Source organism: Lepidochelys kempii, chromosome 2 (assembly GCF_965140265.1).
Source record: "Lepidochelys kempii isolate rLepKem1 chromosome 2, rLepKem1.hap2, whole genome shotgun sequence".
NCBI lineage: Eukaryota > Metazoa > Chordata > Testudines > Cheloniidae > Lepidochelys > Lepidochelys kempii.
In genome coordinates, this window is record NC_133257.1 from 100,606,039 (window position 1) to 100,633,863 (window position 27,825).

At 42.8% G+C, this 27,825-nt stretch overlaps 1 protein-coding gene across 7 annotated transcripts in view; it reads left to right on the plus strand.

Annotated features, from left to right (window-relative positions):
- The first annotated feature begins 4,425 nt into the window (after nucleotides 1-4,425).
- The window catches only part of ZNF407 (zinc finger protein 407), a 463,568-nt gene continuing 440,168 nt past the window's right edge, over nucleotides 4,426-27,825 (plus strand). For 5 of the 7 annotated variants that reach the window (XR_012157273.1, XM_073331773.1, XM_073331776.1 and 2 more), the window contains exon 1: nucleotides 4,438-4,778. The gene's annotated coding sequence lies outside the window, so the exon portion shown is untranslated. Of the gene's footprint in view, nucleotides 4,779-27,825 lie in introns of all 7 variants that reach the window. The other 2 variants (XM_073331771.1, XM_073331772.1) reach the window with 2 other exon arrangements.

The window sequence follows — 27,825 nt, forward strand, 5'->3', positions numbered from 1 at the left end:
TTGGGGATCATTAGAGCACACAAGCTGTCTTGCCATGACAAGGCACGGATACCAGAGGACAGTACACTGTAAGCATTGTACAAGATTTGAAATACACGAGGAACACTCTAATCCAGTGGTTCTCAAACTGTAGGTCAGGACCCTAAAGTGGGTCACGACCCTCTTTTAATGGGGTCACCAGGGCTAGTGTCAGACTTGCTGGGGCCTGGGGCCGAAGCTGAAGGTTGAGCCCTAACACCCAGGGCTAAAGCCCGAGCCCCACCAACCAGAGCCAAAGTCCAAGGGCTTTAGCCACGGGTGGTGGGGCTCAGGCTTCGGCTTTGCCTCCCCCCATAGGGCGGCAGGGCTCGGGCTTCGATCCCCCTTCCTGGGGTTGTGTAGTAATTTTTGTTGTCAGAAGGGGGTCACGGTGCAATGAAGTTTGAGAACCCCTGCACAGTTTTCCTTCCTATACTGGGTATAATTGGGGACAGTTCAGCGGTGAGTTACTAAGTGGACAAGTGACTGAATTTCTGATACCAGTATTTGCCAATATTTTGAGCAGACATGAAGTTTTCTTTTGTAAACCACCTGCCTATGAGACAATTCGGACAGGAATGACATAAGAATGGCCATACCGGGTCAGACAAAAGGTCTCTCAAGCCCAGTATTGTGTCTTCTGACAGTGGCCAACGCCAGGTGCCCCTGAAGGAATGAATAGAACAGGCAATCATCAAGTGAGTTATCTCCCATCACCCATTCCCAGCTGCTGGCAAACAGAGGCTAAGGACACCATCCCTACCCATTCTGGCTAATAGCCATTGATGGACCTATCCTCCATGCACTTACATAGTTCTTTTTAGAGTCCTGTTAGCCTTGGCCTTCACAACCACAACATCCTCTGGCAAGGAGTTCTACAGATTGACTTTGCGTTGTGAGAAAAAAACACTTCCTTTAGTTTATTTTAAACCTGCTGCCTATTAATTTCATTTGGTAATGTGAAAATTCTTGTGTTATGAGTAAATAACACTTATTTAATTTCTCCAAACCAATCATGATTTTATAGACCTCTTGTCTATCCCCCCTTAGTTGTCTTTTCCAAACTGAAAAGTCCCAGTCTTATTAATCTCTCCACATGTGGAAGCAGTTCCATATCCATACTCATTTTTGTTACTTTTCTGAACCTTTTCCAATATCTTTTTTGAGATGGGGCGACCACATCTGCATGCATGGATTTACATAGAGGCAATATGATCTTTTCTGTCTTATCTATCCCTTTCTTAATGATTCCCAACATTCTGTTCTCTTTTCTGACTGCCGCTGCATACTGCGTTTTCAGAGAACTATCCACAATGAGTCCAAGATCTCTTTCTTGAGTGGTACAGCTAATTCTGACCCCATCATTTTATATGTATAGTTGGGATTATGTTTTCCAATGTGCATTACTTTGCTTTTATCAACATTGAACTACATCAGCCATTTTGTTCCCCAGTCACCCACTTTTGTGAGACTTGGCTGATATGAGACCAAATTTTTCTTTATGCAGCTTTACTCATTTGAGTATTCTCACTAGCTGCCTAGACCATTAGCAGGCCTATGAACTAGTCCTCAGAATTTTCTGTTGGGGAGATGGTAGGTCTCACTACAAACTGATCATGCCAGGAGTTAAATACACTACATCTCCACAGCACTCCCAGACCTTTTTGACAGAGAGAAGCAAGAGACTAGGATTTGAGTCATACCTCATTTTCTTGCATGGCAGTGCAGGACACTGAGTTTCCAAATTCACACAAACCATTTAATCACCCTTTCTAGATCAAGTATTCTGGGAATATTTTGGATTGTTTGCTGCAGTTCAGGCCCAGACTGTTACTTTTATGATGACAACCAATGTAGACATCTGGAGAAATTACATTTATAGAATTTGTTTCAGAAACATATGAGCAAAAATTGCACAAATTAGTGTGCATTTTGTACATTAAAGGTGCTTGGTTTCCTTTTCTTTCATTTGCGTTGGCAGGCATCAGAGTAGCGAATGTAACTGCATAGCCAAGCTCTTGTCTGTTATGTAGGAGTGGAGAAGAAATCTTTAGGGCAATGGACCCTACGCTACTCCATTCTATTATCCAAATTCAGCATATAACTGAGCTGAACCAACCATCAGTGAGAATCATTGTAACTTTAAACTCTATTTTCTCTAAATGTCTTTTAATAATTACCTTTAGCATTTTAAAAGTTTGCTAATTTCTTTATTAGCCAATAAATTATCTTTCCACTTTCCGGCTGACAGTAATTTCTGATGTAATTTATTTATGTATTTTAAAATAATGTTAAATATTAGAAGTATATACAAAATTTGGGTTGGTTGGTTGTTTGAGCAGGAAAGCTTTGGCCATCTGTAAATGAAACTGAGATGTAGATACAAATATGGAGACAAATTCTGCTTTCAGTTACATTGGTATAATTTCAAAATAAAAAGACTGATATTAACAGAGTCTCTTCATTGGTGTACTGAGAGCAATGTACTTGAAACTTCTGGCTACAGGCATCTGGTTTACGGAAATGGGATTGGGAATATTAAAACTCTCTCTGTCCACAGTATAGCCTCTGCTGGCTAAACTGCACAGCATTATTAATATAGCACTTGCCCTGGACTTTAAAAGAACTGATCTCACATTCTTTAGGCAAGCAAAATTCGCAGTAAAATCAATGGCAGTTTTGAAAGCATATGAATTGCAGAATAATTCATAATTGTACTTTCTAAATATATTTGCTTTTATTTAAAAAAAGCTATTTTTATAATCTTTTGTTTATACTATTAGAAGTTCATGCATGTCTCATATTGATACATTTTAACAAATACATCCTGATGGTTTTAAAACTGATGAACATATTTTAAATTTCAGAATTGTTTTAAAATTCTTTACGTAAAGTTAAAATTTAATTAAATAGTCACTTTGTGTAGTACATTTGTTAGTTTAAAATGAGTTTTTATGTGTTTATAAAAAATAAGAAAATAACTGATTTGTTACATAACACACTTCCTTTGCAAATATTGTTTTTGTTAATATTGCCACTTCTACAATAGTAATGTCTTCCTCTTCAAGTTGCAGAACATTAAAGAAAACGTAGGGCCCAATCCTGAAGTCCTTAAAGCACATAAAACTTCCAAAAAATTCAGCTAATGTTTTGCTTGCACAAGGACTTCTGGATTAGGCCTTGATTCTGCAAACCCTTAAGAACATACCCAATTTTATTTACTAGAATTGTGAGCAAAGCTAAGTAAGTTTTTTAAAAGAGTTTGCAGGCTCTCCATCTATGTGATGAAAATGAAAAGAATGAAAAATAATTAGAATACATTTAAAAACAGGATACAAAGAAAACAGGACAAGCAGCAAAGAGTTTACAGTGCAGCAAGGGCGGTTTACGTTGGACATTAAGAAAAACTTCATGTCAGGATGCTTAAGCACTGGAATAAATTGCCTAGGGAGGCTGTGGAATCTCCATCATTGGAATTTTTAAGAATAGGTTAGACAAACACCTTTTAGGAATGGTTTAGTTATTACATATTCTTGCCTTGAGTGCAGGGTACTGGATTAGAGGACCTCTCTAGGTCCCTTCCAGTAGTACACTTCTACGTGTCTTGGGGCATCCTCCAGTGGCCAGAGCGTGGAAATGGGAGTGAATAGGTCTATGTACTGCTCCTGTAAACCACAACTGTAGCAAGTCACTTAATCGCCACACAACTCAGTTCTTCAGTCTGGAAAAGGATGATAATGCTAGCCTACCTGTCCAAAGGGCCTCGGGGAGAGGAAGTGCTGCACAATTAAATATTACAGACTCAAAAACTACAGTGGGGTCAGATTGCAAGGCCCTAATATGGCTTGTCTAGCAACCGAGATACTCAACTTGAAAGCAAAAGCAACTGCATTTTAGTACAGAGACATTAGTGAGAATTAAGGGATCAACCCCTGCAGAGCAATGGCTAGTCTTCAACTTGAACATTATCAGAAGGCGTTTCAAGTCCGTAATTTAGACCACTGGGGGCTGCATATGCACCTCTCTGTATGTTACGTGGGCCACACCCACACAATACAAATACTACCTGTAGGGCCCTAGGGATGTCGGGTGAGCGCTGCAGGCAGCGGCTGGAAACCACTGATTTAGGCAGTAAAACAACTCAGGTGGAGGCCAGGTAGGCAGGACACGCTCATGTTTCAGCGGCTCCCCCGCCCAGCCTCTGGCCCTGCTGGGACTTCGCAGTCTGTTGGGGTTTTTCTTTGCTTTTGTTTTGCCCGTTTGCGTATTTCCCCCCCAACCACCGGCCCCAGCGGTGGTGAGCGAAGCCGCGCCCAACGCCCCTCAGCGCGGCTGCCCGCACAGGGCCCCGGCGCCCCGCCTCCGCCCCTGAGCCGCGGGCGGCGCTGCCCGGAGCGGCGCGAAGCGGGGCCCGCAGGTTCCACCGCAGCCCCCACGTGGGGCCAGAGGGGGGCGCGCGCGCGCGCGAGGCCCTCTTCGGAGCCAGCCCCTGCAACAGGGGCATCTCAAAGAAGACGCCCGGAGTTCTGGGGGTGGGGACGAAGGGAAGGCGAGTGGGTTCTCTCGCACGAGCCCGCTCCTCGCGCTCCTGTTCCGGTCATGTGCCACGTGACCGCACGTCGCCTCTCTCTTTCTCGCCTTTCCCCCCGCCCCCCGCGCTACGCGGCCTCGTTCTGAGAGTGACGCAGAACGGCGAATCTACGGCGCGCCACTTGTGACCAAGATCATCACAAGCGGAGGCGGACGGCTCCCCCCGTGCGGTAAGTGAAACCTAACGGGCTGCGGCCTTTCGCCTCCTTGGGAGGCTCCGTTCCGCGGGTTGTCATTTGCAACCGCTATAGGCGCCTCCTGTGGGCGTATGGGGCTCCTGCTGGGCCGAAACCGGCGTTACGCTTCCCCCCAGGCTTTTTGGGCCTCTGCGCTGCCGTCGTTTTCTTGCTTTTGTGGGCGGACGCCAGGAACTCGTTTACCAGCCAATCTATTTGCATGTCCCGCCTCCACGCTGTGAAGGGGTGTGTGAATGGCGGGATCGCTGAGGGCTGGAAAAACGTGGCGAGCTGTGATTGGCTAGCGCGCGTGGCCATTGAGCTGATTCTCCCTGTCCCCTCAAACGGAAAAAAAAAAAAACTTAACAAGGAAGCGAGGGAGTGCGCATGCGGACGGCTCCCTGTCCCTGCGCGTTCGGACTGCGCGTGCGATTTGAGTTGTGGCGACAAGGGGGCGCACATGCGTGGAGCAGGGAAGCGCCCAGGCCCTGAGCTTTCTGCGCCGCAGGGCGAAGGCGGCGGAGTACGCACGCGCGAGAAGCGCCCCCGTTCAAGGAGGAGCGCGCATGCTCTCAGGGCGCTGTGCCGCCATGTTGGCTGCGGGGACAATGTGCATGCGCGGCCGCAGGCACTCGCCTGGAGCCGGAGGCCGGCGGCTTTGTTTCCCAGCGTGCACTGCGGCTTGCGGGCCTCGCCGGCCTTCCGTCGGCGGTGCGCAGGGCCGCGGCCCGGGCGCGCGACCTCTGCCGGGCGCCTCTGCCGCGCGCCAGTGCTCGGGGCAGGCCCGGGGAGCGTGGGGGCCTGGGCGCGTTAAGATGGCCGCTCTGTGGTCGCAGCGTGGCCTCCCTCTGACCCTGGCCGCTGCGCCGGGTGGCCTGGGACCTCGCTCCAGCTTTAGTTCGTTTCGATCAAACCCCCTTGTTTAGTTCGAGCGGTGCCGCTTTGCAGACTGTCTGTGCAGTGAATTAAAGCTGCTTGCTTCCCTGGGCCTGATAGTTGTGTGGTCTCGTGCAAACGACACCGCTGTGTGAGGGGATGTCTTCAATGGTGCAAAGGGTCACTGACCCCTAACTTGCGGAGTGTGCATAAAATAAATCCATTTGTATTAGAACTGTTTTGAAAATGTGTTGTCAAGAAATAAAATGGCACTTTATATTTTCTTCAGTCTGCCTAAAGCCCCAAGTTAGCAACACTCTCCACCTCTAATTTCGTCTAAGCAGCCCTTTAAGGCTGGGGACCCTCCTTCTGATCCAGCTTCACGAGCTTTCACGCTTTACTCCTTCAGTCTTTTCTGAAAAGACTTTTTATGAGGCCTGTAAACCCTGATCTTCAGTTCAAAGTGTGGGTGGGTTGGCTGGGGGGAACACATGGGGGAAAAGTCCCAAAGTGTAACTTTCATGCTGTGTCTTAGTATCCACCTAATTTGTTGCTTTAACCCAGGGGTTCTCAAACTTCATTGCACCACGACCCCCATCTGACAACAAACATTACTACACAACCCCAGGCTGGGGGACTGAAGCCCGAGCCTACCCAAGTCCTGCTGCCCCGTGTGGCCGGCAAAGCCCCAGCTCTCATTGCCCCAGCTAAAGTCCTTGGGCTTTGGGCCCGGGTGGTGGGGCCCTGGGCCACAGCAAGTCTAACACCAGCCCTGGCGACCCCATTAAAACAGGGTTGCTTTAATCCTTGTTCCCTTATGCCACCTTGGTGTTTTTTCTTAATTTAGGTTTGTAAGAGCTTAGGAACAGCATTTTTTAATTATCTGTAATATATGAAGCGAATTTGTGGTATCTATGGGATAATAATAATTGGAATCCAAAATTGCTGGAAGTTTTTGTAGAAGGAATGATTTGCTGATGGTGCAAAGCATTAGATGTGGGCTGTCTGGACTTTGTCCCATTGGAGGTTGCATTAGCAGCTCTCCAGCAGCTCAGCTAATGAATATAATTAGAGCAAATTACAGCTATTCTTATTTTAATAATATAGAGGTTTGGCCTGAAGACACTGTGAATCCCAACATCCAATTCTCCATTATAATGTAAGGGGTAAGGCTGCTAGATGGAACATCTACATGAATGAAAGATGAAGACAATTACCAGTTTCAGTTTGGTCTGTTTTGCAGTCCCCTAGGCCAGAGTTTCTCAACCTAATATGGGTCATAACCCAAGATTAGGATCCCAGAATGTGTCAGAGGGTTGCCTGGGAGGCCCAAGGAGGGGGTTTGTGTCCTGTCTCTGAGTTTGTGTAGGAGGCCCTGAGGAGGGTGGTTGCAGAGCCCACTCTACACTCATCCCACAGCGGCAGCTCCTGTGGCTCCAATACTAGGGAAGGGGCTGGCTGGACTTGGCTTTCTGATTTGGGTGGTGTTGGTTGGTGCATGGGGTCGCAGCACTGCTTGGGTTTGGCCTAGCTGCCTCTCTATTGTGATGGTGGGGCTGGCTGGACTAGATTTAAATGTATGGCACTGCAACTCCATGCATTGGGTCACAATGGTACTTACACAAACTTGGCCTGGCTGGTCCCCATCGACCAGCCCAGTCTGTCCTGTGGGGCAGGAGTCGGGTGACCAGATGTTCCAATTTTATAGGGACAGTCCCAATATTCAGGGCTTTGTCTTAGGGGCCTATTACTCCCTATCCCCATCCCAATTTTTCACCCTTGCTATCTGATGACCCTAGCCAGTAGCCACTAGTATGGTCCAGAGTGTGGTTATTCAGGACTTACTTTTGGGTAACAAATATTTACTAAACCAGATGTTTTTTGCACTAAAGCTATTTACTGGGTCGGACAGGCCATTAAGATTTACAAATGCCTGAGCCCAAAAAGATTGAAAACTACTGCCCTAGACTATTCACAGCAAGTTACATTCATTGTAAAGGTAACATTATAGTTATACCAGCTTTATTTCATAAATTATTACAACATGGACATGTAATCAGATTGTAGCTTTTATATATAATATATGGAGGCTGGCAGTAATTGTATAATCCATACATTTTAAAAAAAGTCAAATGCACTGATGTGACATGAGAATGATGGACTGTGACTTTTTCAATATGTTCAAACGTCAGTTTTATTAGCATTTTGGGAAATGTAGTTCAAATGACCTAAGTTAAAACACTGAGCCAAACCTTTACTATCACTCCTGCAGAAACTTTTCTATATATTAATAAGTTCAATCACTTCTAAGTTACTTAAAGTTTTCTTAGTTTAAATCTTTTGAAAATGTAAGCTTAGTTGCATATTTCTATAACAGCATACAACATGGACTGCAATGAGTGAGTTAATTAGATTCTTTCCTTATTTCCTTATAGTCAGTGCTCTTCACTGAAAAATAAAAAGCATTAATGAAATATTATGGTTCAGAGTATAAATCCCCAAAATTCAGAAATACAAAGTTATGTTTTCCTTAATAATTATAACTTGAATCTTTGCATGTATGCAGTTTTGTATTTCTATGTATGCTGTCACACGGCCAAATAGGTATATGAAATGTGGTTGAATTGTGGTTGCTATGGGCAATAACTTTGAATTTTCTAGCATTTGTGTATTTAAATTCTCAGCTATTATGTTGCAAAAACTTATTTTCTAGCATTGTAGTTTGTTGTCTTCTGTAAAAAAAAGAGTCTGCAAAGGGTGGTCACCCTTTGGAGAACAAGAAGGGAAAAAAACACATCCTGGTTTCAGTGGCGTTTTGCCTAATAAAAGATACCACAGCTCAGTGTCTGATCCAGTCATTCATTTAAAAAATACATTTTTACATATGTATTTTATGTACAAATTAAATAACATTTTGTACACTATTGCACTATGTATCAGAGAGTGCAGAGTATCGTGCAGAGATCACACAGTATGAAAAGACATATGGTAACAAGATTCAGACCACCAGACCTACTGGACCCATTTCAGTACCACCTTTAGAGGGAAGGTGGGGTGGGTTGTCTATCAATTCTAATCTTTACATTATCTGTGTAAAGAAATGGGCAGCGAACATAATTATTTTGACAATTTACATACCTTTCTCTTGTCAACAGCTAACTAAACAAGCACTTTTTAACTTGCTTTGGAATGTTCTAAAGCGTTAATATGTGGCTGAGGGCATTATTGCTGTGTGACCAGGGAAAATCTGAGAGAGGTACTGTGTGATAAAAGCTGCATAAAATACGGTCATTGGAACTGTATTTTAAAATGTCACTTTCCGCAGGAAATGACTCAAAGCAAACAGTAAAACGATCAGAACAAAAAAGACAATGTTTCTTGTATAAAAATATTTGATGAACATATAGATCAACATTGTATAAGGTTTAATCCTGAAAAGCCTAGGATAAGCAACTCTGGAAAATCAAGTCCTTTATTTAGCCACAGAACAAGTACTGCATGGCCAATGGAAGTACAAATTGCTTTGTGTGTCGGGCCCAATGTAACTGGAGCTAGTGGGATTTCTTCAGGGGCAGCAAAAAGGTGATTCATTTTCTAAGACTCTTTGGCATCTCTACCAAGACACCAAAACAACAGTTAGGTGCTCTTCACAAAGTTTTTGTAAATCTTAAATAAATCCTTAAGCCCTACACTTTTTCTGATTCTGGATCTTTGCCCTATTTTCTATGGATGTGTTTTTCCCTCTACCAATAAGGAGAAATGAAACTACTACTAATAAAATTGAACACATTATTGGAATAAAAAATTGGTCTTATGATTTAAAGTATTTAGCTTTAAAACAGTGGAGAAGCACAGCACTATAAAGTATTCAGGATCTGATGTGGGCACCAGTAACCTCTAATTTCTGGTCCATGGAAACTCTACAAGCTTTGTTTGCTCCACAAAGAGAAATCAGAGTGCTAAGGTGGGAAACTGCGGTTATGTCTTCTTAACGTGGCTGTGTAGTCATGGCACCACCCCGTACGAGGAGAGTAGACGGCTCCCAGTGCTGGTGCGCTGTCTACAGTACCACTTTTCAGTGCTGAAACTTGCATTGCTCAGGGGGATGTTTTTTCACACCCCTGAGCGAGAAGGTTTCAGCGCTGTAAAGTGGCAGTGTAGACAAGGCCTACCTTTTTCTTACTTCTGTGGAATTATTGACTCTAGTGATTCTCAGTCTGGTCAGCTCTGTTTCTCCAAATGCCAGCTATGCTTCTGAAATTTATTGAGGATTTTACAGACCGTGCTCAAGGATGTCTGGGACATCTTAACCCCAACAGTGAGTCTTCTAACAGGGTCATGTGTTCCCAACTTAAAAACAAACAAACAAACTTTCCTGTAGCTTTTGGTTAGAGGGAAGTCCTTCTAAAGTGCCCCTTGAATTATAGAAGTGTAGTTCCTCCACAATTTTCAGTGGGTATTTAAACCCCAATCCCTGGTGCAACAGAGAGCTCATCTTTACTCTCACCTGCTTTTTACATAGACGCAAAGGTTAGGGAAATCCTAAGAAGGGCACTAGTGAAGTTCAGAATGTGGAATACTATTTTGGGAGAGGTATGACTTCTCTTCAACAGCTCTGCCATGTGTGGTTGCCAGGCTGAGTACCTTTTGACTTGTTCTACAGCAAGCCAGCCTTTCCTCTACTAGTTTGTCTGACTGCTTAGCTAGAATTTGTGACCTTACAGGGGAAAGGAGGGTTGCAAACATTCTTGGATTGCTCAGGTTCTTGGTGGTAAAGGAAAAGCCCCATTACATGTCTGCTGTTAAGACAATTTAAGTACTTACCCTGAATTTGTGTATGTATCATGCACAGTGTCTTGGGTCCTGTGAGGTATAGTTTGCTGAATGTTCTGTGTTTTGGGGTAGTAAAGTAAACCTAGTTTCCATGTTTGAAGGATGTAGATCACAAAACTTTTTATTGTGAATCCCAAAAATACTTGTTGCAAGGTGTCACGGTTCCTCCCCCACTCTGAACTCTAGGGTACAGATGTGGGGACCTGCATGAAAACCTCCTAAGCTTATCTTTACCAGCTTAGGTCAAAACTTCCCCAAGGTACAAAATATTACACCTTGGACTGGCCGCTACCACCACCAAACTAATACTGGTTACTGGGGAAGAGCTGTTTGGACGCGTCCTTCCCCCCCAAAAATACTTCCCAAAACCTTGCACCCCACTTCCTGGACAAGGTTTGGTAAAAAGCCTCACCAATTTGCCTAGGTGACTACAGACCCAGACCCTTGGATCTTAAGAACAATGAACAATCCTCCCAACACTTGCACCCCCCCTTTCCTGGGAAATGTTGGATAAAAAGCCTCACCAATTTGCATAGGTGACCACAGACCCAAACCCTTGGATCTGAGAACAATGAAAAAGCATTCAGTTTTTTACAAGAAGACTTTTAATAAAAAATAGAAGTAAATAGAAATAAAGAAATCCCCCCTGTAAAATCAGGATGGTAGATATCTTACAGGGTAATTAGATTCAAAAACATAGAGAACCCCTCTAGGCAAAACCTTAAGTTACAAAAAAGATACACAGACAGAAATAGTTATTCTATTCAGCACAATTCTTTTCTCAGCCATTTAAAGAAATCATAATCTAACACATACCTAGCTAGATTACTTACTAAAAGTTCTAAGACTCCATTCCTGTTCTGTCCCTGGCCAAGACAACTACAGACAGACACAGACCCTTTGTTTCTCTCCCTCCTCCCAGCTTTTGAAAGTATCTTGTCTCCTCATTGGTCATTTTGGTCAGGTGCCAGCGAGGTTACCTTTAGCTTCTTAACCCTTTACAGGTGAGAGGAGCTTTCCCCTGGCCAGGAGGGATTTCAAAGGGGTTTACCCTTCCCTTTATATTTATGACACAAGGTCTAACATGTACTTGCCTCAATATGTTCAAGAGGCAGGTTCATGGCATTTTTTACACTGGTCTTTCACTTTGTTTTGCAGAAAAATCTTTAAAAATATAAATAGAAGGAAGATTTTATTAACTCTTGGTTTTGTAATATCAGAACATTATAATATCTATATATGTAATATTTTTGCTTTGTGCAATAGTTGTACCAAATTTTAACCAGGGCATAATTCACTCGCATCAATTTCAATATTCATGTTTTATGAGATTTTTTTTTAGCATACTTTAGATTTTGATATACATGAAACATAAGGACATTTTTACACTTAGGATTTACTAAAAGAAAAAAAGCTTGATAGTGATGTGTGACGTATCTAAGAGGAGGACAGGGTCTTTTATGGATTGACAGCTGCCTTTAATAATTGTGAGACACTTACTCTCTCCTTAAAGGTCATTACTTTTTTCTTTTCTTTTTTAAAGCCTGATTTTTTTTATTCCCACCCTACTGAAGTTTATACTAAATGCATCTGCAATTTCTCAAGCACATCTTGTGGAAAAGGATAATTTTTGTAGGAAAGTTTCCTAAAATCAGTCAAGGCATATATGAAAACTTATAGTTTGAAAAATTGGAGGTTTTCACTTTAAACATTTCCTAACTTTTTTTTTTTAACCATTTCATGTATCAAATGATTTGTCTTAGAAACTCCCAAATTGCATTATTACATAAGAATGGCCCTACTGGCTCAGACTGAAGGCCCATAGAATATCAGGATTGGAAGAGACCTCAGGAGGTCATCTAGACCAACCCCCTGCTCAAAGCAGGATCAATCTCCAATTTTTGCCCCAGATCCCTAAATGGCCCACTCAAGGATTGAACTCACAACCCTGGGTTTAGCAGGCCAATGCTCAAACCACTGAGCCATCCCTGCCCCCTAGCCTAGTATTCTGTCTTCCGACAGGTTTCAGAGTAACAGCCGTGTTAGTCTGTATTCGCAAAAAGAAAAGGAGTACTTGTGGCACCTTAGAGACTAACCAATTTATTTGAGCATGAGCTTTCGTGAGCTACAGCTCACTTCATCGGATGCATACCGTGGAAACTGCAGCAGACTTTATATACACACAGAGAATATGAAACAATACCTCCTCCCACCCCACTGTCCTGCTGGTAATAGCTTATCTAAAGTGATCATCAAGTTGGGCCATTTCCAGCACAAATCCAGGTTTTCTCACCCTCCACCCCCCCCACACAAATTCACTCTCCTGCTGGTGATAGCCCGCCAGTGCCAGGTTCCCCAGAGGGAATGAACAGAACAGGTAATCATCAAGTGATCCATCCCCTGTCACTCATTCCCAGCTTCTGGTAAAAAGAGGCTAGGGACATCATTCCTGCCCATCCTGGCTAATCGCCATTGATGGACCTATCCCCCATGAATTTATCTAGTTCTTTTTTGAATGCTGTTATGGTCTTGGCCTTCACAATGTCCTCTGGCAAGGAGTTCCACAGGTTGTGCGTTGTGTGAAGAAATACTTCCTTTTATTTGTTTTAAACCTGCTGCCTATTAATTTCATTTGGTGACCCCTAGTTCTTGTGTTATGAGAAGTAGTAAACAACACTTCCTTATCTACTTTCTCTACACCAGTCATGATTTTATAGACCTCAGTTATCTCCCCTTAGCCGTCTCTTTTCCAAGCTGAAAAGTCCCAATCTTATTAATCTCTCGTCATACAGAAGTCGTTCCCTACCCCTAATAATTTTTGTTGTCCTTTTCTGAAGCTTTTTTAATTCCAATATATCTTTTTTGAGATGGGGTAACCACATCTGCACACAGTATTCAAGATGTGGGCGTACCATGGATTTATATAGAGGCAACATGATATTTTCTGTCTTATTATCTATCCCTTTCTTACTTAGTCTGTTCCCTTTTTTGACTGCCGCTGCACATTGAGTGGATGTTTTCAGAGAACTATCCACATTGACTCCAAGATCTTTCTTGAGTGGTAACAGCTAATTTAGACCCCATCATTTTGTATGTATAGTTGGGATTATGCTTTCCAATGTGCATTACTTTGCATTTATTAACATTAAATTTCATCTGCCATTTTGTTGCCCAGTCACCCAGTTTTGAGAGATCCTTTTGTAGCTCTTTGCAGTCTGCCTGGGTCTTAAATATCTTTAGTAATTTTGTATCATCTGCAAATTTTGCCACCTCACTGCTTACCCCTTTTTCCAGATCATTTACGAATATGTTGAATGGGGCTGGTCCCAGAACAGATCCCTGGGGGACACCACTATTTACCTCTCTCCATTCTGAAAACTGACCATTTATGCCTACCCTTTGTTTCCTATCTTTTAACCAGTTACCAATCCATGCGAGCACCTTCTCTCTTATCCTGTGGCAGCTTACTTTGCATAAGAGCCTTTGGTGAGGGACCTTTTTAAAAGCTTTCTGAAAATCTAAGTACACTATATCTGCTGGATCCCCTTGGTCCACATGCTTGTTGACCCCCTCAAAGAATTCTTGTAGATTGGTGAGGCATGATTTCCCTTTACTAAAACCATGTTGACTCTTCCTCAACAAATTATGTTCATCTATATGTCTCACATTATATTATCTTTATAGAGCATTCGTGCCCTTTACTATTTGAGAAGTTTAGTGAGCTAATTTTGAAGGCATTTGTGGCCCGCTCCTGCTCCCACTGAAGTCAGTGGGAGTAGAATCAGACCCTTGATGTCTGTGTTTTTTGTTTTTATTTTGTGTAATTTGGTAGAATTCATAAAATTGACTATGAGTATGTGACACGCAACCCTCACCTGGGTCTCTCTTAAAGTCCACACTTAAATTTGGAGAGTATACAAAATTTATATCTGAATTGGGCATGGTTTAGGATGCATACTAAGGGCCTGGTCTGGCTTTTCTTGTGCTCCCAGATCTCCCATTGCAATTATTGGGAGATTTGTGTGTGCAAGGAATGCAAGCTCAGGTCCCCAAAACTAGATGACATTTCTGTTACAGAAATGTACAAGTATCTCTGTGATCAGTTCTCACAAAATAGTGTAAAAAGAAATTTCCATACATTAAACTCTGTTAAATTGGAGTTAAGCTTGTACATTTATATCTGTAATTTAAGGGAAAACCACATGTTTTAAACCAAACCTTTGAAAGCAGATGTAATGCATGTTACTACATTGTGGGTCTTTGTCCCTCTCTAGTGGCTGGTCTGCATAAGACGTTAAATGAGTCGGATACAGCTACCTGTGAGGGTGCTTAGTCTTTTATCTCAAGCAATTTATGCCCTGCTGGTGATTCATAGCAGGCAGTTGACACACATGTAAATGCAGCAGTAAGATACTTCTCAAAATAACTGTATTTCCAACTGTGTTTCTCTCATTTATAACATAACCATACACCTGCACACTGTACACTTTCTGCAGTGACAATATGAGCTGCATTTTGCTGTTTGGTGTGCACCCATTACGCACTGCATGTGTGTCGCCTTCACCTATTGTTCAGTTGGAAGTGGTGCATTACAGCTTAGTTCAGATGATCACTGTGAAGTAAAAGCCTGTTCAGGGGAACTCCAAAAATTCTTAACAGAAGCCATGCTCCCATGGATATCTTCACTGGCTGCTTCCCATTAATTCCTTATTTTGTGTGTGTGTGGGGTGGGGGGGATGGGGATGGGAAGTTGCAGAGGTGAATCTCTCTCTGTTTGTCTTCCCTCCTCCCTCCCCTCCCTTGTTACATCTCTGCCTTTTTCACCTGCAGAGGCCAATTCCTGTGGAGTACCCATGTGGGGAAGAGGTGATAGTTCTTTCTTTTCATATTCCCCATCCCAGATTTCATATTCCCCAACTCAGATCTGGGTTTTCTGCAGTTGTGAAAAGAAAGAAATTATATCACCCTATGTCTGGTAAATTATTAAATGGGTTGTATATTTCTGAGAAGTCAAAATGGGGGAAAAAATGATAAGGCATCCAGAAGCATATTGTTTTTTATATTTTGTTGTTTCAGCACCGTCAGAAGCAAAATGCACTGAATACTAAAAATGCTAAGCTAGCATACATATTCTTTACCAGGCACAGCCTGATTGTTACAAGTCTGAGCTAATTTTTTTTTGATTGAATCCAGTGCTAGCATAATGCCTTAGTTCAAAGATAAGGTACATAAAAATGTTTTATGGATGTTGTCTTCAAGATCTGCCAGCCTTCTTTTCTATTGTTTTCAGTTTTATCAGTATAACAATGGGATAATTTGAATTGCATTTCTATTTTTTTTTCTGTTCAGTTTTTCATTTTAAATTATTTACAAGTTGGAGGCTTGAAGTTGAGGGGCTAATGAATGCTTAAATAAAGGCCTTCCTTAAGCATGTTATGCTTCATGTTTTGAATTCATAACACAAACCCTAATGAATGTCTCCTAGTTACTCTGATTTTAGAATTTATGAGTTGCCCTATTTACAACTTTTACCTAAACTGTGAAAGGATATTTTTCTTGTTTAAATTAAAAGAATTGTGCTTTTTAACAGGTTACAGCTGCTAGTTTGTAATAGTTTAGAAGGAAATACAATACAAGAAATGAAGAAATAGCCTGCAGCCGATCTACAGTGATAGGAATATAAAAGCCCTAATGTCAAACCTTTCAACTGTAGCTATTTTGAAGGTACAACATAGAGTTTTCACTTCTGGCCCCAAGCACATTATGTACTGGAATCCATGAAGTTGTGCTCTTAATGTTTAAAATGTGTTAGGTTAATAAATAAACATATTTTAGAAGGTAGTATAGCCTTCTTAGGTCTTCCTCAGAGTGCATTTGCTTAACAAGCCAGCAGTTTGCTTCCCCCACACCCCTCTGATTTTGGACAGTAAGTAGGCTTTCACATATTGTGACTTTGGTCACCATTATAAGAATTTAGATAGATTTGTTTTCACCCTGCACTACCCTTCCATTGCTCATGTGCACTTATATGTGTGTGATTTTTGAATATTTGACAGTTATTTTTTTTTTCAGCTGAAAATAATACCATAGGTGAAATATAATAGGATCAGTACTAGTTACTTAGTTTTAATTTGAGTATACTGTATGTTCATGCAGTTTAATTAGAAGGGAAAGAAAACATGGAACCAGAATTTTCTCACTTACATGAGTGTAACTCCACTTAAGTTAATGTATTTACTCCAACTGATATTGATGTGACTGAGATCAGAATATGACCCAAATTCTGTATCTCCTAGCATGGGTGCTTGAAATGTTCTAAGAGATGAGATAAAAATGGACAAACCTTCCCTAAATTTGATGGTATGAATAAAATAGAACCTGCCTGCAGACCAACAGGAAATCAAAACTGACCCTGATTTACATTATTTTTCTTCTGACTATTCATCTAATTTGTATCCCTAGCCATAGGTCTGAGTGCCCCTTCTGGCTCATTTCATGTCAACCTATAGGATTGCAATAGGATGACAAAGAGGAGACTGGAGAGGCAGGAGAGAAGAAGGGGAATGTGGGTTGACTTACTTTTTAAGTTATTGTTCTACACCTCAGTAATATACAGTTCATAGAGCAGCAGCAACCTATTATAGGAATGCCAGCTATTCACAATTTCCCATTCCTAGGTGAAAAAGATGCTGAACTTCCCCAATGGGGGGAAAAGAATTGTTTGTTTATTTATCCCCCCTCCATTCAGGTTACTGTTATCTTACATGTTGCTACCCTAAATACATTGTGTTTTGGAGTACCTTTTGAAATGTATAAATGTATCTGGTCTCTTACAAAACATATACATAGAAAATTGTGCATATATAAGGTTAATTAGTGCAACCATATCTTGATAGGTTATACTGGAAATAAGAGTATTAATTCCTAAAATGTACGTTTGAAATATTGTACAGTGGTGCAGAACTGTTTGTGAGGAATCTATATTTGCTTAGGGGCTCAGATAATATAATGATGCGTATGGTGTGGTATAGATACCTAGATAGATTAATCACATTTTATTAGACCTATAGTTATAGGTTTGGATGAAATACTATCCCCATTGTAGTTGACTTTAGGGGGCCATGTTTTCCTCCTTTTTTAAAATTGTTTTCACTCCTCATAAATTCTGTTTCCTAAGTAAGTGGTACCTGCATAATACTACTACAATTTTGTTTCTAATAAGTAAAACTGAAGGGATAGGGAAAAGAAAGAACGTAAAATATCTTCTCTGGAACAAAACTGCGCTAGGAATTTTGTTCTATAAAAGAAGATGTTCTGAGTGCTGGAATTGTCTAAACCGTCAGAATTGCCAAGTGTTGGTAATTACATAATTTCACACTTTCCAATAAAGTCAGACCCTGATTAAGAAGTTGACAGCCTGTGAGTCCATTCTTGACAATGATGTCTATATTCGCTAAACTTGTGGTGACTGTATCTAAGAGAAGACACTGAGATTCTAACCATTTACTTTGACAAAGACTCCTCAAGGACAAATGGTGAATTTTCGATTTCTTAAGACACGAAAACTTTAAATACATAAATACTTCAGCTGTTTCACTTTCTGCCAGCTTACATTTTGCTGATGTCAGGTATTTTCACTGTCTTGGTCTTACTGTCTTTCAGTGTGTTTTGATGTTCATATTTCTTTTTTATTCCTTCTTTCTTGCTGTGCTCCTCCCTTCCCTTTTCTTAAACAAATAGATGATATGGTAATATGAGCCCTAGTAGGAAAAAGGTGTTGTTTGACTCAGTTGGGGTATTACTAATCCAGTCACCAAATGCAACCATAACACAGCATGCATTTTAATTATTAAATATAATGGAAACTTTGTATTTTAAATCTAGAGCAATAAACCACTTGTTTGAAAGTGTACTGTTCAGTTCTGTGATTTCAGCTCGTAGTGAATTACAGTGCGGTATTATTTGATTAATTATTACAGGTTGAAAAGTAGTAGGGTTCAATGGTCCTGTTAATTTTTAAAATACATATGAGAGATCAAACTGAAGATGAGTCCTATGTGTTTGGGATTTTTTTAAAATCACTTAGTAGACTGAATAAGCAAGGCAAAGAAATATATAGAATATTATCTGGTCATTCCAGCTAACACTAATTGAAAGGAATGTTTTCAAGACTGACAGCTTAAACTCAATTTATAAGATAGACTTTTGCTTATTAAATGCCACCCTTATTTTCTCCTTCTCATTTCTATTTGTATCAGATGATTGTCATAAATGCTTGTACAGTAGAAGTCTTGTCAACTGCAGCCTTATGTAAAGGACAGTGTGCAACTACAGCACACCATTCGGAGCCCTGAACCGCTCTAAATCACAATTCTTGCTTCCCTTTTGCTCCTGGGGATAAGTGACTTACTGCAGCTCCAGAGTACAGTTTCCTTTCCTTCTCCTGCCAACTCAACTCTGCTAGTAGTCAGTTACATTGGGATTATGGGGTAGAACCAAGGCTCTCTCCTCTCTCCCTGCAGACATTGCTCCGGATGGGAGGACTGGGCATGCAGCCCCTGCTCCCTCTCACTTCCATACTTACATCTGTAATCAGGGGAGAGCTCACCTGGCTGCGCAGAGGAGTGGGATATCTCACCACCTAGCCTTTAATGTCCATCACTATTTGCCTGTCTTTGTCTTACTTTGCATATTAATGTTCATTTTGGAATCTACATTCATGTGTATTGATTTATTCATTTATGATTACTTACCCTGCTACATTAACTAGAAGCCCTTATGTCCTTTAACTCTTTGGCTGCTATTAATTTATATGGCTTTTTATCTGCCTTTATCTTGTTCTTGCAAGTTTTATCAGACTCTGAATCATGCCCTACTTTTTACCATCTAATTTGGGAGCAATTTTTTCCCTCTTTGAAGCCATTTTGGCTATTGCTTATTTTTGCATTTTAGAAAGTCCTTGTTGTCTTCAATACCTGCAGATTTTAATACTTCATCTCCGTTCCAAGTACTCAGTAGGTTTAATTCCTCCAAATGTTCAGTGGTGGAGATGGCTCTGGGGATGACTAATGGGATACAGAACTTTTCACCTCTAGTTTACCTGAATCTGGCCCAGGTTAACAGTAACTGAAAATTGTCATCTAATGTCTGTTCGGTGACCTGTGTGAAATGAGTTGATGGTCTCAGGCCAATTCTTAGTGGGCTGGTGTTCAGAGCACACAAAACACAATTATATTTTTTCTTCTTCAAGTGCTTGCTTATGTCGATTACAATTATGTGTGTGCGCGCTGCGTGCACAGTAGCTGGAAGGTTTTTCCCCTAGCAGTACCCGTCGGTTGTCTCAGGCACCCCCTGGAGTCGCGCCTCTATGGCACCGTATATGGGGCCCTGCCGACTCGCCACCACTTCAGTTCCTTCTTACCGTCTGTGACGGTTAGCTGGAACGCTTGTTCTCACTTGCTTCAGCAAGTCTTTCGCCCTAGTAGCGTTCAGACTTTATCCTGTAAATAGTTAGATTAGTAGTTAGTAGTTGTAGTTAGTTTGTCAGTATATAGTTAGAATTCCAGTAGGAAATTGTTCTGGGGGTACCCCTCTAATCTCTCCCCCGGTACTGGGGCATGTCTCGGTCCCTGGGGTTAAACCCTGCGCAGCTTGTGGCAAACCTGTGCCCAGGAGTGACCCCCACACTTCCTGCTTAAAGTGTCTGGGGGAATCTCAACAAGAAGACCATTGCAAGATCTGTAGGGGATTTCGCCCCAGGACTCAAAGGGACAGGGATCAACGGTTCATGTCCACTCGGACCCAGGGTCAGCCGAGCCGATGCTGAGCACCTCGGCCTGGTGTGTAGTGTTCCGGTGTCGACACAAGGAGGTTCAGCGCCAAGAAAGGACTCAGATAGAGATCCTCAGCATCGACAGGGCAGGGCAGCACATGGCACTGTTCCCAGTCTCTGGTGCCCCACAAGAAGAAGCAGCCTGACATGCTGTTCATCGGCATGTAAAGATTCTGGTGCAGTGAGACCTATGTTGGGCCACATAAGTGCAGCAACGCCTAGCCTGGCTCTGTTGACTCCTGCCCCAACAAGGGGTCAGTTGAGTCTGGTTCCCCAAGGCTCCCCTCCCTTGGCACTAGTCACCAGTACCTTCTGGCAGCAGACAGGCAGGGGAGCCGCACCGGTCCCCAAGCTCCTGGCACCGCTCCCCGGCACTAGTCGGCACTGCTCCCCCAAGATCCTCCTACAGCGAGTCCTCCCAATCAGAGTCAGAAGCAGAGTCCTTCATATCCAAGCACAGCCAACACAGATTGGAGCGCAGATGCTCGAGGTCAGACAGGGAGAGGCAGCAATTCCCACCGATGCCATGGCCCATGCAATGGCAGGCTCCAGCCCAATGGCCATTTTGGACCCCCCTAGGCATTCCACCAAAGCCAGGGGTTCTATTTCAGGAGGTCGGTGTGGGTGGCCTCAGAATCCCATGTGCCTCCCCCCACCTCCCTTGGTGCAGGACCAGCTGCCCCATGCCACACCGGAAGACCCGGCACCAGGTGATCCCCTTGGTGCCGAGGGCAAGGAGCAAGGGCCGGTTCCAGTTAGAACCTCATCTTCATCCTCACCAGATGAGGCAGTGGCTGGAACCTCCACAGCCCCTGGACTAGAGGACAATAGGGTCCACAAGCAGCTCCTAAAGAGGGCCCAGAACCTGGGGATCCAGGTCGAGGAGGTCTTTGAGACATCAGACCCCATGGTGGACATCCTGGCCCCTTCAGGTCCCTCCTGGATTGCCCTACCGCTCATAAAAGCTATACCAGACACCACCAAAATGCTGTGGCAGACCCCCACCTCCCTGCCACCTATGGTGAAAAGGACAGAAAGAAAGTATTTTGTTCCCTCGAAGGGGTTTGAACATTTTTATTCACATCCCCGCCTGACTCCATAGTGGTGGCAGCGGCAAACAAATGGGAATGCCAAGGGCACCAGGGCCCATCACCTAAAGCCCATGATGCAAAAAAGCTGTACTTTTTGTGTGGAAAATTTACTCTACCGGGAGGCTCCAGCTTTGAATTTCAAACCACCAGGTGATCCCCGGTAAATATATCTTTAATTCCTGTGGAGCTATGTCTAAATTCACAGAGCTTCTGCCAAAAGACTCAAGGGCAGAATTTTCTGCATTGGTGGAGGAGGGTAAGCTTGTGGCAAGGGTGTCACTCCAGGCAGCCCTGGACATTACTGATTCGGTTGCACATACCATGGCTTCAGCGGTGGCCGTGAGGAAGAGCTCCTGGCTGCAGACATTAGGGCCCCCATATGAGGTCCAACAGACCAACCAGGATCTCCTGTTCGAGGGCTTGACCCGTTTATCTGAAAAAACAAACTCGCAGTTTCATAACCTTAAGGACTCTAGAGCCACTCTCAAGTCCCTGGGTCTCCATACTTTGTCTATGCAACAGAGGCATTTTAAACCCCAGCCCCATCTCGATTCTACTACCTGCAGAATAGGCAGAACTACTCTAGGACATGTAATAGAAACAATAGGAGGCGGCCTCCTCCCTCATTGTTTCAGCGCTCTAGGCAGGCAAAACAGTCCTCAGGTCAAAAGCAGACCTTTTGAAGGTGCGCCTGAGGGCAATGCACCAGTTCAAACACTGGATCCAACCATTCCCTCCTTTTTGTGCCAACTATCCCGTTTCTATCCTGCATGAACCTGAATTACATCAATTCGCTGGGTGCTCCGCATGGGAAAACTGGGATAATCTCTCCAATTTAGCTCCTTCCCTCCCTTCCAGCCCCCTTCCGTGTCCCTCTTCAGGCACCCTCTCACGAGAAGCTTCTAATGCAGGAGGTGTACACGCTTCTAAGTTTGGGGGCAGTGGACGAGTTCCCTTAGGAGCTGAAGGGCAGGAGTTTTTATTCCTGGTATTTCCTAATACCGAAAGCCAAAGGTGGCCTCAGGCCTATCCTAGACCTGCGAGACCTCAACAAGTTCATGAAGATACTGGAGTTCTGCATGGTCTGTTTGGCCTCCATCATCCCTTCCCTAGATCTGGGGGACTGCTATGCTCGACTTGAAAGATGCTTATTTTCATATTTCGACAACATATGTGTCTCACAGAAGGTACCTCAGGATGGTGGTGAACCACAATCACTATCAATTCATAGTCCTCCTCTTCGGCCTGTTGGCGGCACCTCGAGTGTTCACCAAGTGCATGGCAGTTGTGGCCACTTCCTTGTGGAAGTGCCAGGTGCAGATGTTCCATTACCTCAATGACTGGCTGATCAAGGGCCTCTCCAAAGTGCAAGTGGAGGCGCATGTGAGCCCGATAAGAGCAACTTTTGACAACCTGGGCCTTCTATTGAATGTGCAGAAGTCAACCCTGTCCCCCGTTCAGCAGATAGAAGTCATAGGGTCAGTACTTGACTCAAAACAGGCAAGAGCGTTTCTACCACTGTCATGTTTTCAGACCCCTTGTGACATAGAATCATAGAATATCAGGGTTGGAAGGGACCTCAGGAGGTCATCTAGCCCAACCCTCTGCTCAAAGCAGGACCAATCCCCAATTTTTGCCCCAGATCCCTAAATGGCCCCCTCAAGGATTGAACTCACAACCCTGGGTTTAGCAGGCCAATGCTCAAACCACTGAGCTATCCCTCCTCCCCTGAGCTATCCCTCCCCCCCCATCATACAAGGTTTCAGACAATTTCCTATCACCACAGCCAGGAATTGCCTAATGCTCCTTGGCCACATGACTGTTTGTACTTTATGTAGTATAGCATGCCAGACTGAGACTCTGACCTCTTCAGGCATGGCTAGCCTCAAATGTATTGACCAAACCGGGACAGTCTAGACAAAGCAGTTATTCTTTCCTAGCCGGTTCTCGAGTCTCTCCTGTGGTGGCTCAGCCCGCAAGCGGTGTGTGCGGGTGTTTCCTTCTCCAGACCTCAACCATCCATGTCACTGGTTACGGAAGCATCAGCAATAGGTTGAGGAGCAAACCTAGAGGGACTCAGGGCCTGTGGTCCAAAGTGGAGCTCTCACTTCACATCAATGTCAGAGAGCTGAGGGCAGTCCGTCTGGCATGCCAGATCTTCCAAGTTCACTTGGAGGGGAGGCATATATCTGTCATGACAGACAATAGAACAGCGATGTTTTATATAAACAGATGGGGGAGCACACTCCTCTCCCATGTGCCAGGAAGCCTTCAAACTCTGGGACTTCTGTATAGCTCGTTCAATACCCCTGGTGGCGTCTTATCTCCCTGGAGTTCAGAACAAGTTGGCGGACTATCTCACAACCACAAGTAGTCCATCTGCCTGGATGTCCTGAACACCATCTTCCGACAGTGGGGAATTTCCCAGGTAGACTTGTTCACCACATGACACAATAGGAAGTGCCCGCAGTTCTGCTCCTTCCTGAATCACAGCCCGGCTGGATTGCGGACGTGTTTCTTCTATTTGGGAAGGACCACTGCCTTTACACGTTTCCACCCATACCACTCGTCCACAAGATACTACTTAAGGTTCGGAGGGACGAAGCCTTGGTGATATTGATAGCTCCAGCCTGGCCCCATCAGCACTGGTGCACGTCTCTTCTGGAGATGTCAGTGGAAATCCTGATCACCTTACCACTGCTCCTGGACCTGATAACTCAAGATCACGGCCACCTTCAGCACCCCAACCTCGAATCTCTTCACCTCATGGCTTGTAAGCTCAGTGGCTAAACCCAACAGAGCTGGCTTGAACTGATCCAGTTAGGGAAGTCCTCCTTGGCAGTAGGAAACCATCCACTAGGGCCACCTACCTAGACAAATGGAAGAGATTCACAATTTGGTCATCGAAAATTACATGTTTCCTACGCACTCGACAATACTCTTTATATTGGACTGTTTCCTGCACCTAAAGCAGCAAGGGCTTTCTATGTCATCAATAAAAGTCCACTTGGCTGCCATTTCTGCCTTTCACCTAGGCGTGAGGAAGCTGATCGGTCTTCACCAACCCAATAGTCCAGTGCTTTCATAAGGGACTTGACAGTTTATACCCTTAGGTACGACAGCTGATCCCGGCTTGGGACCTTAACCAGGTCCTTTCCAAACTAATGGGACCACCCTTTGAACCACGTGCGACATGCTCTCTGCTCTGTCTCTCATGGAAAGTGGTATTCCTGGTGGCAATAACCTCTGCCAAGAGGGTACCCGAACTTAAGGCCCTAACATCTGAGACTCCTTACACGGTGTTCTATAAGGATAAGGTTCAGCTTTGGCCATATCTGACCTTCCTCCTGAAAGTTGTCTCCCAGTTTCATGTTAATCAGGATATTTTTCTCCCAGTTTTTTACCCCAAGCCACATGCAAACAAAAACTTCATTCTTTGGATGTTTGCCAGATGCTAACCTTCTATATTGAATGGATGAAGCTGTTTTGGAAATATACTCAATTATTCATTGCAGTAGCAGACAGAATGAAGGGGCTCCCAGTCTCTTCTCAAAGAATTTCGTCATGGATTACATCGTGCCTCCGGGCATACTATGATCTGGCGAAAACACCTGCCCCCCGCTGACAGCGCACTCTATGAGGGTGCAGGCATCTTCAGTGGCGTTCCTGGCCAAGGTTCTGACCCAGGAAATTTGCAGGGCCGTGACGTAGTCCTCAGTTCACACCTTTACCTCGTATTATGGCATTGCTCAGCAGGCTAGAGATGATGCAGTCTTCGGCAGAGCAGTGCTTCAATCAGCAAACCCTTGAGCTCCGACCCCACCTCCAAGTTGCTGCTTGGTAGTCACCTAATTGGAATCAACATGAGCAAGCACTCGAAGAAAAAACTGTTACCTACGTTTTGTAACTGTTCTTCAAGATGTGTTGCTCATGTCCATGCCAAGACCATTATATTAATGGTGTCTCTCCTGACAGTTTTTGCACAGAGTTTGAGGGTTGGATGGATATGGGAACTGAATTACCCCCTTACCGGTACAGGTAAAACCTCACTGGAACAAGGCTGAGGCACAGTTGTTGGGAAATATGAACTCCCCTTATTTTATCTGTTCTGTGGATAAACAGATGACTTAAATCTCCAGAGATAATTGGTACTAACACCAGACTTCTCTATTGCCTTTTTGTTATTTAGGGTAAAATACTGTGCTGTCTTCAGTTCTCATGTACAAGTCTCATTTATGTCAAGAGCAGTTGTGCAAACAGAGTGAGGGCAGTATATGGCCTTTAATTACTGTCTTAAGTGGATAAGCATTAAAGTTTTTATTCTGATTCCCTCCCTCTCTGCACTCCTTCCTTGTCTTCCTTCTGAAACAGATTTATTTTTTAAAAAATTGTTAAAAGAAAAGTATACCAACTCTCAGCGTGGAGTGAATTTTTACAGCTGAGTTATAAATTCCTGAAACTAGGGGGTTTATAATGGAAATACTGGGGGGAGAAGGGGCGGGGGTGCCATAATACATATGTAACCTTTTTTCCCTCTTTTTAGTGAATAGACCGTTTAAACTAAATTAAGTAAAGGATATAAATTCTGTTGTTTCAGTTTTTAATATTTCATGGCTGATTTTATAGATGAAAATTACATTTAACAATAAATATGAAGCAGAATTTATACAGCCTGTTCTAGTTTGATATGGAACAGCAAATCCCATTTCTCTGTAGCTGTAAAGAAAATTCATTATAATGTCTTTGGTTGTAAGAGATGGCTTCATTGTGATTAGTTACACTGATAATAAAACAACCTTTTTACAAATGGCACAAGATACATGGGATCTCTTGTGTCTGCCTTTTAATGGCATTGAATTTGTGCATTTGCTACCTTTATTCAGGGACCCTTTTTTTTCTTTTACAATGGGACACTTTTTAAATCTGCAAGTTATTTAAAAATATGGTTAGTCTGCTATTACTATTAATCTTAAAAATAATACCTTTCTTTGGAGAAAGAGTTATTAATGTAGCTGGCCAGTATTAATTGTCTTTGTTGTTGAGCTTTTCTAATTAAATCAGCTCACTTTTTTGATTTTTTTTTTTTTAAACGGGCTACAATCTCTTTTGTTTCCTATAGCATTTTGTTAATTGTGAATACTAAATTCCGGGCCCAAATATTCGAATCTGGGTGCCTGAATCCAAAAGCCATATTTAAGACCTAAATAAAAGTGGCCTGATTTTCGAGGGTTCAGCACCTATTTACTTCAATGGGATTTGTGGGTTTTCAGCTCTTTTGAAAGTCAGGCCACTTTTTTTTAGGTTGTCTAAATATAGAATTAGGCACTAGTGCTAGGTATCCAGTTGTGAACATTGTGGCCAGTATTTATAGCTAATGGCATATTGTTTTATTAAGTTTAAAAATGCCTTTAACAATATTTTGAGCACCTAGTTCACTGGGTAAATGGGCCAAGTAAAGTGAAGTGATTGATCTAATAAGATTCTTTATATATTTGTATTGTCAGCTATTTATACGATAGCAAATGCTTTACAAAAGTCTCTGATGTAATCTTATGTTTTCTAGTATGATAGGAAAATGTTCGTTCTGGATGTTATCATGCTTAGAAAAATTGGTGTAAAAGCTACAAGAGAATATTTTACTGTATTTTAAAATGTACAATATAAGTACAGTGCATTAATCTAAAATATATTCCTTTTCTGATATAGGTTAAAAATGAGAGAGGTATTTGAGATTGAAGAACACTGTAGATATGACAACAGAGGTAGTATTTAAATAGTGAATTAGCAGTTGAAGGTTTGGATTTAACAGTAAGTGAAATATGAACGATAGTATTAAGGAAAATATTACTTACAGATGTACGATACTGGGAAATATAAATGGCTTTGAAAATACACAAATATTAAATTTAAGATTAGGTTTCCCTTTTAAGCTCTTTTGTAAACAAAACTTTTTGAAGCCAAGGTAGTCCAGAATTTGTGGTCTACAGTTTGATACTGTGCCACTGTGCATATTAAACTATACATTTAATTTTAAATGTTTATGTATCTTTGGTGGATTACTGTGGCTCAAATGAGAAGTCTTCTGGCACTGGTTAAGTATTTTCATAGACTTTAATGAAGGGAAATACCTGTGTTAATGACTCTAACATAGGGCTAGATACTTTATGATGTGTGCTGAGCAAGGGGTCGTGCGGAATAGCTCTTCCCCAGTAAGTAGGTTGTGACAGTCTGAGTCACAATCCGCCTCCCAGTCTCTCCAGTGCTCCAAGGAAGAAGTAAGCTGTTCTGGCTCTTTACTTGTGGTGTTGGTGAAGCTATACTGACTGGTATACTAAGGGGGCAGAGCCAAGACTCCATCCTTTCCTGCCTTCCTGTGCCAGATAGGAAAACAGCAGATCTGCAGAACTTG